The sequence below is a fragment of the Quercus robur genome, chromosome 2 (genome assembly GCF_932294415.1).
Source record: "Quercus robur chromosome 2, dhQueRobu3.1, whole genome shotgun sequence".
Taxonomy (NCBI): domain Eukaryota; kingdom Viridiplantae; phylum Streptophyta; class Magnoliopsida; order Fagales; family Fagaceae; genus Quercus; species Quercus robur.
Genome location: NC_065535.1, coordinates 89,216,779 through 89,236,982, shown reverse-complemented (window position 1 = coordinate 89,236,982; position 20,204 = coordinate 89,216,779).

Genomic DNA, 20,204 nt, shown 5'->3' with positions numbered 1-20,204 from the left:
ACGATTCGCGTTGGACCACAGTAGGGTTGGGTTCGCACGTAAATGGACCCGTACAATATCATTTGTAGAGAGTGGGGTCGAAAGGCTAAGTCATGTTTACTCAGCCGTGGTTTTGTTAAGTTGTTCATGCATGATCTAGAGGTGTTCACCCCTTTAGGTCCTTTTCTTTTTTGGAAGACCCCCTTTTTAGGTTGCAAATTTTCCTTTTATATTAGCATGCATTCAATTTCCTTCGTCCACGTGTAGGGTCGAACTTTCCTAGCCTGACACTTGTCCCATCAGTTTAAGACCTGAGCTGTTGGGAGTGGTTGAGTAGGCTAAAGAGACACGACTCTGTGAGAGGCGAAGCTCCGTCTAGGGCAGGTAGTTTGGGCAGCCTGTCCTAGATATTTTATGTTTCTTACAAGATTATCCCTTTGCCGCTTTTACCCCTTTCCTTAGTGTAGCTCTGGGCTAACCGAGGGCTGTACCTTCCTCGGCGGCTTCTATGGCCCATTAGTGCTTTGTGTTTATTGGGCTGGGACTACTATCCTCCTCGGCCTGGGCCTTAAGTACCCCTGTGAATAGGTGGATCTGGCCCATCTGTTGTCGGGCCCCACAATAGTAATTCGGAGTTGATTGATACATTTTTTAATCACCAAAATTCTTAAGAGAGTGATAAGATCTATCACAAAAAATTTATTTTACTTACAAACGTATAAATCTCACACATCCAAAGAAATTATGTTATTGAAAAAAAAAAAAAGATGAATTTCAATTTGACAAAATTCTATTTGAGATGAAAGGAAAAAAAATCTTAAAAGGAATTTGAAATTTCATTAAATATAAAAATAAAAATAAGCTAGGTGAAAAAAAAAAGCACCTGAAAGTCCTAACTAAGCCAAAAGAAACAGTTTTTTTTTTAAATTAACAAATCTAAGATTCAACATAAAATCCAACTAAACTAAGAATTCCAAACCTTTTTTTTTTTTTTAAAGTACATTGTGCTTGCCTTTCATCATACATTTTCTCCCAAAGATGATACCTGTGATAATCAGAACCCATAATCAACCAAATCCTTGCTTTCCTAATCAATTAAAATTCTTAAGACAGAGAAAAAAAGAAAAGAAAAACTCACCTAAATTTGGAGAACTTAGATTCGAGTGTGAAATCAAATGGGATTGAAAATAAGGCAAAATAAAGGGAGAAAGATATGAAACCGATGAGTGTGGCAGTTTTTATAGACAACAAAAAGATCCAAAACAATTGTGGTGATGTGATAACTGTTTTAAACGTGTAGTTTTCTTGAAATTATATTGTTTTTAAATTTTGAATTTTGGAAAAAGTGGAACGGGGAGTTGTAATTTTTTTTCTTAAAAATTATCCTATCTATTATTATGATAGCTGTATGAATAGAGACAAGAACGATTAGTTATCTTCTATTTTTTTAAGAAGTAATCGTATATTCTATACTAGTCAGAAGCTCATTTATTTATTTAGGTAAAAGTTAATAATTTGCATAAATTATAATTTGAGATTAATATATTTTTCAATCACAAAAAAAATCTAAGGGTTTGATGAGTTTTAAGCATTTGTGGTGAAGTAATTTTATGTGATGTGAGTAGTTGCTTAGAAGCTAGAGTTTTTTTTTTTTTTTTTTTTTTAAATGGAAGTTTTTTTATTTTATTGGAACCGTTGGTAGTATTTTTTAAAATTTTTATAGAAGCCGTGGGTGGGTAGCCTTCCATTCTTATTTTTGGTTAGAAATGTGGGGTAGTGGGGCTAGGAAGTGGGAAGTGTAAGGGTAGTGGGAAAATTTTAGTTGATTTACCATCTTAACCTTATTTCTCTTTTTAAGGAATAAGAATAGATTAATTAAATTAAAGGTATTTTTTATAATAAAAAAATAATAACTGATTTTCTGAATCCTCTTAATTTAAGAGTATTTTTTATAGGAAAAAAAGTAATAACTAACTTTCGAATTCTCTTAATATATACAGATTTGCATATATTATAATTTGAAACTACTTAATTTTTCAGTTACAAAAAATTCCTAGGGGTGTGATGAATATTATGCATTTGTATTTGTGAGAAGTTCAACTGCTGAGAAGTTTTTTTTTTTTTTTTTTTTTTTTTTTAAATGAACGTGGGGAGTGTTTTGGTGTACTGGGAGTTTTTTTTTTTATAGAACTTTTTTTTTTCAATAGGAACGTGGGTAGATATTTGATAGAGAGTGTGTGTGTGTGTGTGTGTTTTTTTTTTTTTTTTTAACTACTGGGATGAGTTTGTATTTGTGAGAAGTTACGTGGGTAGATAATTTTATTTTATTTTTTGATAGATTACGTGGGTAGATAATTGATAGAGCGTTATTTGAACGTGGGGAGTTTTTTTTTTTTTTTTTTTTTTTTTTTTTTTGATGAAGGTGGGGAGTGTTTTGGTGTACTGGGAGTGTTTTTTTTTTTTGGGTGGCCAGGGTATTTTTCTTTTATTTTTTTTAAAAAGATCGTGGGATAGTATTTCAACGTGGGTAGGAATTTATTGAGATTGAGGATGAAATTTACTATTTTAACTCTATTTTCATTAGTTTAGATTAATTAAATTAAAGGTATTTTTGACAATAAAAATAATAAAAACTAACTTTCGAATCCTCTTAATATATACTTTTTTTTTTAAAATGTGGGATAGTATTTCAACGTGGGTAGGAATTTATTGAGGATGAAATTTACCATTTTAACCCTATTTTGATTAGTTTAGATTAATTAAATTAGGGGTACTTTTGACAGTAAAAAAAATAATAACTAACTTTCGAATCCTCTTAATATATACAGACAATAAAAAAAATTAATAACTAACTTTCAAATCCTCTTAATATATACTTTTTAAAAAAAAAAAAAAGAACGTGGGATAGTATTTCAACATGGGTAGGAATTTATTGAGGATGAAATTTACTATTTTAACCCTATTTTGATTAGTTTAGATTAATTAAATTAGTGGTACTTTTGACAATAAAAAAAAATCAATAACTAACTTTCGAATCCTCTTAATATATACTAGCCTCACGCGTGTGCTCAGAGGTTCTTCTATTTTTTAGGTAAGAGTTAATTTAGAGTATTTATTATAATTTGGAGCATTTATTATAATTTGGAATTACTATATTCTCCAATCACAAAAAAAAAAAATCTAGGGGTGTGATGAGTGTCATGTGTGGAGAAATAATTTTCCAATCACAATAATTTTTCATCACAAAAAAATCTAGGGGTTTGATGAGTGTCATATGCGGGTCAAACGGGTCATGGGTCAAAAACGGGTCATTTTAAGCGGGTTAAAAACAAGTTCGGGTCAATCGGGTTGCAAGTTGGGTCGGGTTGACCCGTATTTTTCATATGAATTTTTTTTTTTAAATTTTTTATAAAGAAAACAATATGTATTTGCTATTTGGAAAGTTATGCAACATATTACTTGATGTAAAATGCATTATTTTGAATTCACCACTTATATCAAGAATGAATTCAGTTAAACTTATTAATACTTATTCAATAATTTTAAAATTATACAAATCCTAACATTGCTATCTATAATAAAATAACACAAAGATAAGTAAAATAAATACACAAGTTTTATTTCTACACAATATTAACATTCCAAAATATAAAACAAAATTATAAATGACTTATTGGATAACTCATCTGATAAAAAATAAAAACATATAAGAAAGTTACAATCTTGAAAATTAATTTTATAATCTATTATTAATTGTGGTTGACACTCTATTTCAATTTGAGATATACGTTAAAATTTGATTGCTTACTTATTTATACATGATCTCTTTTATGAAGATCATATCATTGTTAAGTAGCACACACTCTAGGAAATATCATAATTTATTTTGAAAAGCCATTTATTTTGAACATAAATTGTTAAAAAATAGGTCTAAGAATTCATAATTTATGCTAATTTGATACTTTGACTTTACTATTTTCACACTTGTGAATGTGTCTCACACATGTCTACAATTTTAAATTTATTTTTGACTCTACTGAAACTAGATTATCTTGGCATGTACTTTGCTATTTGATATTTAAAAATCTTTACTCATTACAAAATGCTCAACTATTTATTTTTTAATTAATTTGCATGCAGTTATGTAAATGTATCAATTGTTTCCTTAAATCTCACAATAAACAATTAAACCAATATTATCTTAATTTCACTATTTTTTTTTTTACCCAAAAAAAAAGTTTTAAAAAAATGGTTCGGGTCGGGTCGCGGGTCGGGTTGGGTTGGCCGGCAAAAAACACGGGTCGGGTCACGGGTCAACCCGTTTTTGCTTCGGGTCAAAAAAATGGGGTTCGGATCAGGTATTTTTCGGGTTAGGTCAGGTCAGAAAATTCTGACCCGTTTTGCCATGTCTAGTCATGTGTGGAGAAATAATTTTCCAATCACACCCCTAGATTTTTTTGTGATGAAAAATTATTATGATTGGAAAATTATTTCTCCACACATGACACTCATCACACCCCTAGATTTTTTTTTGTGATTGGAGAATATAGTAATCCCAAATTATAATAAATGCTCCAAATTATAATAAATGCTTTAAATTAACTCTTACTCAAAAAATAGAAGAGCCTCACGTGCGTGCCCAGAGGCTAGTAACGTATAATAAACATTGCCAATAATTAGTACGTGTATATTAGAAAGACAGCCACTTGTGTATTGTAAAGTTCAAAAAACTTAGAAAAAAGAAAGATAATAATAGTAAAAGGAGTACATCATTATTTACCATAAGAGAAAGAAAAAAGAAGTACATCATTACGTCTGTACAACACACAGTAAACTTTATTAATTTTTGCTAAACACACACTACAAAAAAAAGGACCTTTGGCCGCGTTTTTAAAACGCGGCTACATGCCAAAAAAACGTGGCTATAGCCTATAGCCACGTTTTTTTAGGCCACGGTTTCTAATGTGGCCTAAAACCCGTGACTATAGGACTGATGGTCCTATGGCCTAATCCTTGTACAAGACAGGGATTAATCCACTGTAATAAGTAATAACATTACTCTTTTTTTTCTTTTTTCCTTTTTTTGATGGTATAACTTTACTCTTTGGTTGGTTCAATTGGAAGTAAATTGCAGTTTCGTCTTTAGCAGTAATGGTAATAGATAAGTATAAGCATAAGCATAAGTATAGAGAGATATTAGGGACCGTTTGGTATCGTTGTTCTAACGTTGTTTGTATTTTTTAAAAATATGTATGGGTGAAAAAATATGTAAAAATATGTGTAATGTTGTTTAAATACTAAAAACTATTGTTCAAAACACCCTACTAAACAATCCCTAGATGTTGCCTATTAATTTGGACTGGCACAAGAGGCTGACGGTATGAAAATTTATGGGTTGTCACTTGGTGACAGTTGGGATGGGTTCGTCCATGCATGATTTTGGATTTCTACTATTTTGGGTTGGGATAAAAAAAGAAAGAAAAAAAAGCAAAAAGAGAAAGGGAAGGGAGATGAAGGAAATAATACAATGGAGAGAGCAAATAAAATGGAAAATTTTACCCAAAAAAATAAAATAAAATGGAAAGGATGCGAAAAGGAAAATCTTTTTTTTTTTTTTTTTTTTTTTGAATCTGAAAAAGGACAATCTTTTGAATAGTACTATGTTCTTTGGGTGGTGGTTAATTAAGTGTGTGTTTGGATCCAGAAGCTGCTGCGTTTCACGTTTACGTTTGAGCTTTTTTTTTTTTTTTTTTTTTTTTTTTTGACGCTAAAACGCTACTGTTCATCACTGTTATAAACAGTAGCCGCAACTTTTGACCGTGAACAGTATATATGTACACTGTTCACAGACCCACAAATTACACTTTTCAGCAACTTTTTCATTAAAAATAGGTCTCACGGTACTATTCACACATTTAAAAATTATTTTGCTACAGTGTTTTCAGTTTTCAATTTCAACAAAATAAGTTCTATCCAAACAGACCCTAAAATGGAGGGGATAATCCCTATGCCTAGAGGAGATAGGCCCCACCCAAAGCCTCTGAACGTTTGGTAGAATAATATCTCCCACTTTACACAAACCAACCCCACCCACAAGTTTCTTCTATAAATTCCACCCCCCCCCCCCCCGGCACCAGAAAACATCACATAGAGGTGCGTAATATTCTTGACATTATTTTAGGGATTTTTTGTCTTATTTACTTTTACTATTTGATTATGTAACTTTTATTATTACTAATTAATAGGATAATGATGTGTCTCCCAAAAAGGAGCGGATCATTATAGTAGAGTAGTATTGTGTCGGAACTTACTACTTATAAACTTGTTTAATTACTCCTGGTTAATTTATGTCAACAATGGTGTGGGACCCATATGGCAGCCATTCGAATAAAAAGGTTTACTCCTTTTCCAAAAATGAAATGCTAATGAGTGTCCTTAGAGCCTTAGTTAAGAATCCAGTTAAAGAAAATTTTTATAGGAAAAGAAAAAAATAATTAATATTTTGACAACTTTTTTTATTTCCCATAAAAGTGATGTCAAAACTTTCATAAAATGGATTCTTAACAAGTGCCCTTAGGGCACTCGTTAGCATGGTCCTTTCCAAAAAAACAGAAAGACCAACAAACTAGTGCTCTAATGGTCATCTCACAGTACACAGATGAGACAAAAAGAACACTACACTACACTACACTGCCCTAAGACATGATTAGCTTTTAGAAAATAAAATTATTGAGTAGCCACCTAGTACTAGTACATATGCACTCGCCCTAAAAATAATTTTAAAAAAAAAATCAAAAGCAACTTTTAGTTTGTATAAAAAGGTAGCGAAATGGTGTAGCCCTAGGGCTTGGAGTGGAATTTGAAAAGATAAAAGAAAAGAGCAAAGAGAGAGAGAGAGAACTTGAAAAGACGCCGTAGAGAGTAGGAGAAAAGAAAAAACCTAAGAATCAAGATGAATATGTTGTTCAACGTCACTGCCCAGCTGACTGGACTGGCTCACATTGAGCCAGTAGGCAAGGATTAGACAGATCCATCCCATGCCTACAACATCAAGGTATGTTGTGTAGTTTCAGGTTTTGATTTTTTTTTTTTCATCCTCGTTGATTGGTTTGGATCGTATATTTTTGTTGTGTAGTTTCGGGTTTTGATTTTCTTTTTCATCCTCGTTGATTGGTTTGGATCGTATACTTTTACTAGTATCTGGATCGGGCGAATTGTTTTGAGGCAGTCCATCTGGCGTTGCGATGTTGTTTGGTTTTTTTTTTTTCTTTTTTCTTTTTTTAGGGAGTTCTTTCTTATTACAGGCGTGTTCTTTTTTTTTTTTTTTTTTTTTTGAGAATCCAGACCTAAGGGTCTGCTGATATTAAAAGAAAAGAAAAGAAAACTAGAAAGCATCATGAGATACAAGGGGAGCTATATCCTCAAGAATGGACTCAATCCAAACCTGTAGCTCATTACCAGACTTGAATTTTTTGGCAAGACAATGGGCAACTAAATTGCCTAATCGTTTTACATGAGAGAAATTACAACAATGAAAATCACTAGCTAGGACAAGAGAGTCATTGATATTATTAACGGGACGAAGTTTTTAGATATTATTAATGGGATGAAGTTTAATTTGTTTCCAATATTCATTTATAGGGTAGTAAAAATAATAAAAATATTATATATAATTTTTTGCCTTCAACTCGGGACTGTCACTTGTTTCTCAAAAAAAAGGGACCGCCCCTAGGTATGTGATTTCATATATGTTTCACAATGTGTGGCATTTTGGTTGACAGCATGATTCATGATTACAGTAATATCTAATATTTTGGGTATCCCATTGTTATGAAAGTCTAGATTATCATTTCAAAATTAGCCACCGTACATCTATTTTGTATTTAAATAACTTTTGGGCAGTTTTGGTTGCACATATTGTGTGCATCTACACATTGCCCAAATCAACTAAAATTGTTATTCAGGAAAAAAAAAATAATAATAATAATCATCTAAAATTTTCTGGTTGAGCTCTATGCTCATTGTTTGTATTTCAGCTGCACTGTGAGTGATGTGGTTGGTGCACCCCCGACTTCGTGAGGCTGTGCATGGAGGAGCCACGCAGATGGAGGAAGAAGAGCATCGATCATATCATTTGCGAGGTAGTAATTAAATTTAGTTTATATATGGTGTTAACTATTTATGTATACATGCTTTCTCATGCATCGTGTTGTAATTATAAATATATGTAGTGTGCTAACTGTGGTCGTCGGGGTACGATTGGCATTCGACGCCAACTGGGTGTACCCCTCCATAGTGGTGTAGAGAAGACAGTGATGCTGCTTGAGTGTGACGGGTTGGTCCCATTGGATGGCGAAGTTGGCACAGGCTTCCAGTGGACTGCAGTTTCTGACACTACAAGAAAATAATGTTTATTGCAACGAAAAAAACCATTACAATAACATTAGAGTCATTGCAATAGTTGATACAAGATGTTGCAATAAAATTTGAAGTAATAGGTTTATACAATAAAAAATTTTGTTGCAATAAACTCCAAATATTTTAATAATAACTTTGATGCAATGATATATATATATATATATATTGTTGCAATAAATAATTTACTATTTCGAATATCTCGTAAGTATAGGCTATTACTTCACGAAACTTGTTGTAATAGAACAAAATAAGTCGGATTAAATTACTGCAATGATATCTTCATTGTAATAGATAAATAATTCATTTTGTCATTGCGATTGATTGTGAAATAATTGATTCAAAGTTATTGCAACGATATATTCATTGCAGTTACATGTTTGTCATTGCAATAGATTGTAAAAGAATTAATATCAAATTATTACAATGGTAACTTTGATGCAATAGCTATTAATTCGAAATTTTCGTTGCAATAGATTGCAAAACAATTGGTATCAATTTATTGCAACGATTCTTTCATTTTAAGTTATTGTAACAATTTTTCCTAATATATTATAGTTTCTGTTGCAACTGAAAATTATAAGTTATTACAACTTATTATTGTTGATGCAATAATTTAACATTTTTAAGTTACTATTGCAACCATTTTAACTTGTAGATGTGATATTTTGTCTAAAAGTACTATATAAATATTTTGTTGTATTAACACTTAATATAATAGACATTTTTTGTTTTAGTGGATTATTCTCCTACTACATATGCACCACCCACTCGCTCTAAAAATAAAAAAAAAAAAATCAAAAGCAACTTATAGTTTCCATAACTAAAAACTTTTCCAAAAAAAGAAGAAGAAAAAAGTAGTAAAATGGAGTAGCCCTAGTCTTGGAGTGGAATATGAAAAGATAAAAGAAAAGAGCAAAGAGACAGAGATAGCGAGAACTTGAAAAGAGGCAGAAAAGACTAGGGAGAAAAGAAGAAATCTCTATCAAGCTAGTGTCCTAGAAAGATGAAGATGTTGTTTAAGATTACTGCTCAGCTGACTGGACTGGCTCACATTGAGCCAGTAGGTAAGGATTGGACAGATCCATCCCATGCCTACAACATCAAGGTATGTTGTGTAGTAACCTATTAAATTTGCTCATTATTTGTATTTCAGCTGCGTTGTGAGCGATGTGGTTGGTGCACCCCTAACTTCATGAGGCTGTGCATGGAGGAGCCATGTAGACATGGGAAGAAGGGCATGTTTCATATCACTTACGAGGTAGTAATTAAATGTAGTTTATATATGATGTTAACTATTCATGTATTGTATTGTTTTTACATTTCCTTTTTTTGAATGAAATGATGTACAATGAAATGTGGTGTTTCAGGTTTGTGTGGTTTTGGGTTTGGTGGGTTTCAGGATCAATGGTCAGTGGTGGTGTTGATATATAGTAGATTTTGGCTATGAGTTTCATGGGTTTGGTTGTGGCAATGTGTTGTGGTTGAGATGGTAGCTCAAATCAACTATAAACAATGCTCTATGATTTTTCATTAATCTACAACTTAGTAGAAAAGAAAAATTGCAAATCACTTCCAAATTGAATACAATACTTTTTATTTTTTGTGCAATTTAAGAGAAGAATAGTACTACTCTAGAAGTATAGTATAGTATAGTGTGTGTGAGAATGTATGTATGTATGTATGTGTATATATATATATATATATATAAAACAGAAACAATTCAACAACTCATTTCCCTAGATTTTTTTTTTTTTTTTTTTTTTTTACACTTAAGAAAAGTATAGTACTCCTCTGGAAGTATAGTACATACACACAAATATTCAAACAAAAACAATATTACAACTCATTTTTGATAGAATTTTTTTTTTACACTTAAAAAGAAAAGTATAGTACTACAGATAATCTAGGTAGAAAAAAGAATTTAAACCCTCAACATTGACAAAAAAAGGTAGATAGAAACTACTTGATCCTCTCATAATAGCAAAAAGAGTTTAAACCCTCAATTGATGTTACTTAGAAAAACAAAATAATAAAACAAAATATTATGCATTAATTTATGGTATAGTGTGTAGACAACGGACGTGGGGGTATGGGTGTGGTTTCAATTGTGCAACAAATGGGAGAGCAGTTGGTTAATAGGGTGGAGACCAGAGTGATGGAGGTAGAAGTTGATGGGTTGAAACTAATGGATGAGATTGATTTTCATTTCTAGTGGGAAGCTCATGTGGTATAAATTAATTCTTCTTAATTAATATACCATGTATTAATTAAGAAGAATACATGATTAATAATAGGTTGTGTAGCTAAAATGCTACGCCAAGCATAGGGAGGGTGTCTACCTAATTTTGCATTAACAAAGTTTGTGTCGGGGAAGTATTTGCTCTTAAACACTTTATAAAAGCGTGAGTTCAATTCAACCTATCCTATTTCATCATGTTTGAGTTCCAGACAAATTTCCAACTTGTGCTTTTGGATTTTGATTAAAGCTAGCATTTTGCTTAAAATGTTCTACTGTTGCGGGTTCCATATTAACTTACTTCAACAGCTTTTTTCTTCACATGGCTTGGTATTGTTTTTGGTAAAAAAGCTAAGATCATATACTGTTTGTGAGTCTTAACTCTATTTTTTTTTCTCACATTTTAAATTCGGATAAAAGTAGTAAAAGTGATGGTAAATGAAATGATGTATGGCTTACAAGCATGTGGATGAATCATGTGTCTTTCTTCATAAATTTATGTAGAAATTAATTAAGCATATTGATGTAGGTGTAAAAATGTGCTCCCCCCTAGATCGAGGATTTTACATGGAGTCGTCACTTATTTAATTTAAAAAGGAAAAACAAGAAAACCTTTAATAAAAAATACTTCTGTTGTATTAATGTATATGACAATTTACATTGAATTTTGTAACAAAAATTTACAATGCTTTTTGTCCTAGGTACAATCTAAGAAAAGTAAATTACATTGCTTTATTTCCTAGTTACATTCTAAAAAAGGTAAAATTGTATATACAAAAACATTGTCTAGAACCCTTGATCTTGGTTCAGAGGCTAATTTATGAGATGGGAAGGGATTAAGCACCCATCTTGCCCGGTAAAACCGGTCTCCTAGGTTAAGGTGGCCAATGTCATGTCATGTCAAACAAATACAAAGAATATGTCATATAAACATGTGATTTGCAGGAAGTGTAAATAAATATATCTTAGGAGAATTTGACATAAAGAGAAAAAAAAATAATAATAAAACTTGTTAGATAACAAAAAATGAAGGTAATGGCATGTTCATCCAAGAGATCAATATAAATGAAGAATTCCTAGCCTAGACTGTTCATCTAAGCATGTGAGGGAAAACAAAATTGTCATGTTATTTGTCATCAACATAATTGCAAAGAGAAGCAAATAAAAATAAAACCTTTAAGCATATTTGATCATCCAAGCAATTATGAAGAGAAATAAAAGAAAAACCCTAGACATGTTTATCTAGACAAAATCAAAATACTTTGACATGTTTGTTCAAGTATTTAAAAATGTAAACAACTACCTAGACATGTTCATCTAAGTATTAAAGAGAAAGTTGTGTTTTAGCCTAGAAGTGCTCATCTAAGCATTCAAAAGAAAATTGTGTATTGGCCTAAAAATGTTCATCTAAGCATGTAAGAGAAAACCAATAAGACATAGGCATGTTCATCCAAGCATAGCATAAAAGAAGCGAATAATGATTTGTAAGCATTTATTCTAGCATGTATAAAAAATAAAAAAAAGTTAACTACTTACCAGCATAAATTAAAAGGGGAAATGATCACCTAAAGGACTAGGGAGAAAGCAAGGAAGTACTCAACTACAACCAAAGTAAGAATAATGGTTGCTCAATAACTTTTTTTTTTTTCCTACTTTCTCACTAGCTCTCTAGAGGGAATTCCGGGGTCCAGGAAATGGAAGAGGTCTTCTCTATTTATAGGGGAAGGGATGGCTTAGCTTTAAAGCTAAGTTATTAGCTTTCTTCTGAAGCTAAGGGAGGAGATAACCTATTTAAATGAGCTGGGGACGGATTTGGTGTTGATCGCCATTCAAATTTTGAAATGATGCTGCACCTGCTTCGTATTTTGGCTCTAATTTTCTGCTCAAAATTCCAATTGATTCAAGATGGGTGTTTTTTAAAAGGAAATTAAATTATCTACAACTTTTTCAGAAATAGAGAAAGCCAAATTTCAACGTTATTCATGCCAAAAATATGTTTCAAATTGCTGCTGAAAATAGTAACGTCTTTTGAGCATTTTTGAATTTTTTCATAGGCTATATCTGTTTCTTTACCCAATTTATTTTTCAAAAATATTTCTTCTGAAGCAGAGGGAAAGGATAAGTCTATTAGATAGGCTTGAACAGATTTGATGTTGAACTCATTTGAAATTTTGAGAGAAAATTGAAGATAATGCTGAATTTGTGTTATCTTCTGCACCTGTTTCGTATTTTGGCCATAACTTGCTGCTCAAAATTCCAATTGATTTGGGATTGATGTTTTTTGAAAGGAAATTTAATTTTCTACAACTTTTATAGAAATAGAGAAATCCAAATTTCAACGTTTTTCTGACCAAAAATGCGATTCAGGTTACTGCTGAAGATAATGACGTTTCTTGAGCATTTTTTTTTTTTTTGAATTTTTCATGGATCATATCTCCAGAATTTTTTTTTAAAAAAAAAAGAAAAACAGAGCAGATAAGATGCCATAAAGAAAAACATTTTTTATCATTTCTTTAAAAAAATGAAATCTAGTCAAAAATCTCACTTAATTAATTTCAAATTAATTCTTATGAGAACCAATCAAAATTAAGTGTTTAGAATAGGATGTGATCAAGCCCATCGTACAGGCGAGCCATGATCATTGAAAGTTGTTTGTATGATAACTTTTGATCAGGTGGCCCGATCAAAACCCATGACATACCATTATGATCGTTAGAGCATCAAGATTTGTTTTATATCACAAATCTAAAGATCTACCGGATGGTTAAATACAAGTTGTAAAATTGGGTGTCTACAGTAGGATGGATCCATCGATTTAGCTCAAAAAAAATGTAGGATGGATGGATAAATATGGTTATGGGCCGGGCCTCATGGCCTGCTAGAAATCAGTTTTGTACTCTATTATGATTTATGGTTTTCTAGAAGGGTATATTCTTCCTAAGTAGAGACTTTGATAGGGTGATCTTTTTTCACCATACATGCATGTTTCTTTGACGTGCAGAGTATCTTATTTCTATAATAAGGAAGCCCAAGTCTGACGAGTTCATTAGTAACACACCCTTCTTTTTTTTGGTGATGATAGCTTGCTGTTTGGTAGAACTAAAAAGGGAGGAATGTTTATGAATCATGTCTATTCTAGATAGCTAAAATTAAAAGCTATGCTCATGCCAAAAAAATTAACAAAGAGGATACATCCTTATTCTTAAAGGACATGTTATGGGTTCCCATTATCAAGCAATTTGAGAAGTACTTGAGTCTTCCCTTACTTGTGGGTCAACTGCAGAACAAAACAGTGACAGAGCTTAAAGAACAGGTATGGACAAAATTGAAAGATGGGAAGGAATGAGTCTTATCTAAAGCTGGATGTAAATTATTGATTAACAAATGAGTTGCTTTAAGTTGCCAAAAAGTTTAACAAATGACTTAGATAAGACTCATTCTTTCCAAAAACTGAAAAACATAAAATTCACTGGCTTGCTTGGGATAAACTTTGTGCCCTAAAATGAGAGTGAATGTGTTACAATCTGTAAATTTCCCAAAAGACTAATGTCATAATTTTCTCATTGATATTATTGTGCAAAGTGTTCAGTCATTTATAAACTTACAGACTACAAATTGAAAGAAACAACTAATCAACCTAAGCAACAGATAAGGATAAGCACAGTGCTAATCAACCCCTATTCAACTTCTAATAGCAATAATATTGTGGACGTAACAAAGAGAGAGATTGGGTTTCAAGATGTACAAAAGTTCAACCTCGCTTGGTTAGCTAAGCAAAGGACAAAACTTAGCATCGATAGCATGTTGAGAAATATTGCCTATGAAGAATACAGTTCTAAGTGGTATTTTTGAGATGCATTGTGAAGAAGATGAGGATGTGTTTCATGCCCTTTGGTTATTTAGAATTGCCTCAGTGTGTGTCTGTCAGTCTAGTGGGATATATAGATCAACTAAGGAATGTATGTTGTATCAACTGGAGCTTTTGATGTATAATTTGAGCAAGTTTACAAGCAGTTATCACAAGAGGAAGCGAGCTTATTATGCATCATGATGTTGTGGAAGATTTGGGCACATAGGAATGTAATCCAACTATCTGTCATTTGGGCATATAGGAATGCAATCCAGCTATCTGTCAACAAGCAATGGATTTGTTATGAAAGAACAAGGTACGTACAAACCCTTACCTACAACCTTTTTGTAACTTACTTCTTTAAAAGTATTACTCCATTGATTCTTAAACAAGCTACACAAATAAAAACAAGTTGATCCAAACACAAGACAAGAGCTAAGAAAAGAGAATTAGTACACTTTCCTTCTTTTATTTTTCTTTTAATAGGTAACATGCAACCTCACGTTTTCTAAATAGTATTAATGTTGAAATAACAAGCTGCTTAATAACTAAAGTTCTTTGAGAACTCCAGCAGATGCTATAGCGAGACCCTCAAATGTATCGATCATATTTGCAAGAGTTTCATTGGGAACTTGTGATCCAAGCTTATCTTCATAATCCTGGCCAAATTTCAGAGCAGCCAGTACGTGATTGCTAGCGTCTGCATAATGTGCATCCTGCCAACTCGAATGTGCAGCATCCAATTCTCCTTCGGCACTATGATACGCGAATTCGCCATCCACCAATAGTTTCTTGATTTGCTTGTTTGGGGCACTACTTGCTAAGTGGCCCAAGGCGTTCCTGATTTGAATAGATTGAAACTATGTACAATCAATGGATGTGCGTCCCAGCTGGCCTCTCGCATCCTCACCTATGCTTCATGAGAAGCTGGTAAAGCACAGGTGGCAAAAGCTATCAGCTCCGGATTTGCGACACACACTGTCTATTAGTGTTGCATCTCCATTCACAAACATTAGGTGTGGTTCTCCAGTGACACCAAGAAAGATAGATACAAGTAGAGCCAAACTTTTCCAAGTGCAAGCCATTTAACACTAGTGAGGAATATATCAAATAAACCTGTTGGGAAAACGATGAAAAGTTATCTACATATATAGAGAGAGATAAATATGAATTTGATCATCTTAATTTGATATACATAGTACCTAATTAAACAATAAACAATAGTTTATCGCAACAAATTACAAATCATATACCATATAACTATAATCTATCTATAATATATATTAAGAGTACAAATTCGGTAAGAATTGGATATAAAACCCATATTTTACACCATCCAATAAGAGATTGACACATCATATTTTTACTTAAAACTCAATACATCTTACTATATAGGCTAGAATTGATTTTCATATGAATGTTAGAATTGATTGAGTGTGGTTGTATTTATTCTTTAATATGTGATAAGATGATGTGACATGCATGTTGTAATTGGAGGATGTAAACTTGGGTTTTAATTTACACCGCATCTTTATAGAATTTAATCTCATATATTAAATCAAAAAAAAAATTGTTGATTTAATAATAGTTTACCACTTATTGATGAGGTCACACAATATTACACATCATTATTCTAATATATATTTTTTAATTGAATTAAAATTTCATTCCATAATTATACCCTACATTAGAATTTTGACACATATATTTTCTTTTAATGATAGAATATATAGTTTCATCCATAAACACAATCATAATAAATACTTATTAGTGAATTTTATAATTATCAAATTTTATATTTAGACAAAAAAGTGAAATATATTATATTAAAACATTGTCAATTGCACAGGTGGTTACTAACTAGTAATCTATATATATAACCAAAACTTTTTAACTAATTTTAGTTGACCTTATAATATTATGATCATGAGCACATAAGTTTATGAGACCTCGCAATTTTATACATTTATAATTGAGTTTAAATTCTATTATATATTCAACCCCAATTAGAATCATAAATAATATGGTAGTTATTAATAGCTATAGCTATTTATTATGATTGTATTTTTATATGAAACTAGTGATATGACCGTGTGTTGCACACATTTTTTGTAAAAGATTTTTTGTAAATTAGTATTATTATTATTGTGATACATGGAAACTCATAAGTATTGCAATTTTAAATATTAAGTAAAAGTAACAATTTAACCCAAAAAAAAATCATAATCTTGGAAAAAAATTATTGTTTTTGCTTCGAATAGTTGCTAATCAATATAGTGAAACAATGAATAATATTTTAATTCTATTATTTGAATTAATAATATTACATAAAAAGTCCACTAAAATCCCTTAATATGTTAACATTATTATATTAAAATTATTTATATAACACTTAGAAAGATTATTATATAAAATTTGAGACTATATTATGATATATAAAATATTTATATTATGATATTGATATAATTCTTAATGTAAAAGAAAGAAAGAAAAAAGATAGTAAAATTTATTTGATAATGAGATACAATTTTAATTTCATGTGTTTAAAAAGTGAAAAAAATAAAATGACTTCTAGGCTTCTTCTTTTTTCCTAATTGCGATGTATTTAATTATGATTTCAAAATAAGTTTTTTTTTTTAAATCTCAATATATAATATATATAATATCTAATTAGATTACACATAAATTACTCAATTAAAGTTTTTTTTTTCCAAAAATTACTTTTTTTTAGGGGAAAAAGAAAAATACTTGAATAGCCTTTGGAATGGAAATGTTAAGGAAAATAAATAGATAAATGATAAATTAAGAATTAGAGGTCATACCACCGCACACCCTTGGTGCGATGGTCAGTACTCCACAAGTATAAGTGCTTGTAAGGTATGGGGGATAAGGGCCGGAGTTCAAGTCTCCAGAAGGGAACTTCACACACATATATACTTAGATTAGTCTAAAATAGAATTCTATCTTGTATAAAAGAAAAGAATTAGAGATCATAAATAAGAATAAAAATGTAAACTTAAACACCATAATAAATAAATGTATTTATTTCATTCAAAATTTTAATTATATGCCACATGTCTAGTATTATGACAAATACATTGACATGTACAAATAATATTTTAACATGTGGCATTGTTTGTCCGATCATACCAATTAAATATAAAAAATTGCCACATGTCATTATAAGATGCTTTGGAAATGAATAAGTGTCATCGTAGCATGTATTCACCAATTCTAAGATCCAAATTTTATAATATGATTATAGATTAGTATTAAATATATAATTTTATGGTAATTATTAATGTATACTTTTTATGGTTGTGTCTGTATATGAAATTTTTTGAATCTTAATATATCATACTCTCTTAATTAATAAAATAAATAGTTTCATATACAAACACAACATTAATAAATACCCATTAATAATTATCATAATTATATATTTAATAATTTCATATAAAATACAATCATAATAAATAGCTATTAAAAACTACCAAATTATTTAATTTTATATTTAATATTCCATACAAAAATACAATCCTTATAAATGTCTTTAACAACTATCATAATTATCAAATTTCCTATTTATATACAAAATAGAAGAGAAAAAAATATTTTTTTAAAGATAAAATCACATTTTATTAAACTCTTTCATGCATTACATGAGTTGCTAACTAATATTAATGTGAAAGCCTAGAGAAAGTCCAATCAAGAATTCTAATTAAATTCTAATTTTTACCCTCCATTTGTTTGAAATGAAGATTGTACACTCAATGGTAAAGATTTAGTAATTCCCAAAACTTAAATAGATAAGGGAGATATGGTGGGGATCATGGGCCAATCTCTCATTTCCTCCACTCCCTTCCTTCTAAAAAAAAAAAAAAACTCATCTAAATATCTTATGGTTCACCATGATCCCCTTTAACAAGTGTTAAAATCTCAATCTCTCTCTCTCTCTCTCTCTCTCTCTCTCTCTCTCTCTCTCTCTCTCTCTCTCTCTCTCTCTCTCTCTCTCTCTCTCTCTCTCTCTCTCTCTCTCTCTCTCTCATGTGTGTTTGTTTCTTAAAAAAATAATGATCCCCTCTAACAACGTCCACCTATCTTGTTCCAAATAATAATAAATATATAAAAAGGAATGTGGATATTGATCACATCATTATTTTTTGAACATAGGGATATCGTTGGGATCACTAGATAATCGAATAGAGGCTTAGAAAACTATTAAGGGAAAATAATTTTTCTCAAGCAAGAGAATGGAACTAATCGCTTCATCCACATGATACTCTTGTTTTAAAAATTACCTATTTCAATATATCATAGAAGGTTCTCAAAAAAAAAAAAAAAAAAAAAAAATTCATAGAAGGTAGTTAAAAAAAAGAAGGAGAAAAAGAGAATGGCAAAGAGAGTAATGGTAAGATAAGATAAGGTTTCAAATCTTTCATAATTGGACGTGTGATTTTTTTCTCTCCCTTTCAAAACTATTTAAAAAATATATGGACAAATTTTAGCTATAAAATTGGTTATAACTTAAGGTTATAACTTACTCAATATCTTTTTTATTTGAGGTGAATTTGATAAATCTACTATTGGATTACATTTTCTTCTTATATCCTTCATGCCTGCAAAATTTCTAGAAAATTAAAGATCAATAGTTATGTCATCAATAAATTGTTTAAATTTTAAGTTTTTGTAGTTTAAAATTATGCATAATATATAAGCTTATATATCATATAATAAATAATATTCGATTGGCACAAGATTTGATAAGTATATTAAGAGCGTAAAGAATACGTAATTTAACGGTTAAATTTTCAAAATATACAGTAATATTAATTTTTTTTAAAGAATGTTGTAGTCATATGTTACAACTAATTTTGTAACTAAACTTTATTCAAAATAAATTATGTTAATTCATATACATATGTGAAAAGTTATTTAGTTAAATGAAAGAGGGATGGAGACAGTAAAAGAGAAAGTGATGCACATGAATTAGAAGTTTAGTGGAAGATTGTTTACTCAACTTATAGGAGAAACATCTACAAAGAGCCAAAGAATTTTGAAGGGGGTTTAGTAAAATAAAATTGTATAAAAAAAAAAAAAACGTTTTGACCTTTTACTCCTCATGCAACTATATGGAAAAAAATGAAACAGTTAAAAGAAATTGGTTTACTATTTTTTTTTTAGAGCAAAAATTGGTTTACTATTGCCGATTTCATAAATAAAAATAAAAATAGTTGAAATCGATATGAATGGAACTAATTTTAGCTTTTTTTTTTTTTTTTTCTTTTTCTTTTTTAAATTTAAAACAAAAGTTGAAACTTGAAATCAGTCCTTCAGTACTAGAGGTTCTGGTGGCTAAGCCACAAATTTTGGTGGATTGTACTTAAAAAATTTTACATAGCATGTCTATGCAAAAATAAAACAGTTGTAGTTATTAGTAGTTACTATTAGTCTAGTAAGCTGCAATTTTTTGGGACACATGTTTCCGCATGTTTTATGTCATCGTGAGAATTATTATTTTTAATGGAAGTTTTTTATTTATTTACATTATTTTTAGAGAAGGTAGAAGAAAATGGAAACACTGATTGAGATATGTGGGTTGGACAGAAGCGAATTTCAAACAGGCCTGTGTGAAATTGGCTTCTGTCCAAGGCATTGTGAAAATTACATAATTTTATATGTGGAAGAATGCCAAAATTAAATTAAGATCACAACTACAAG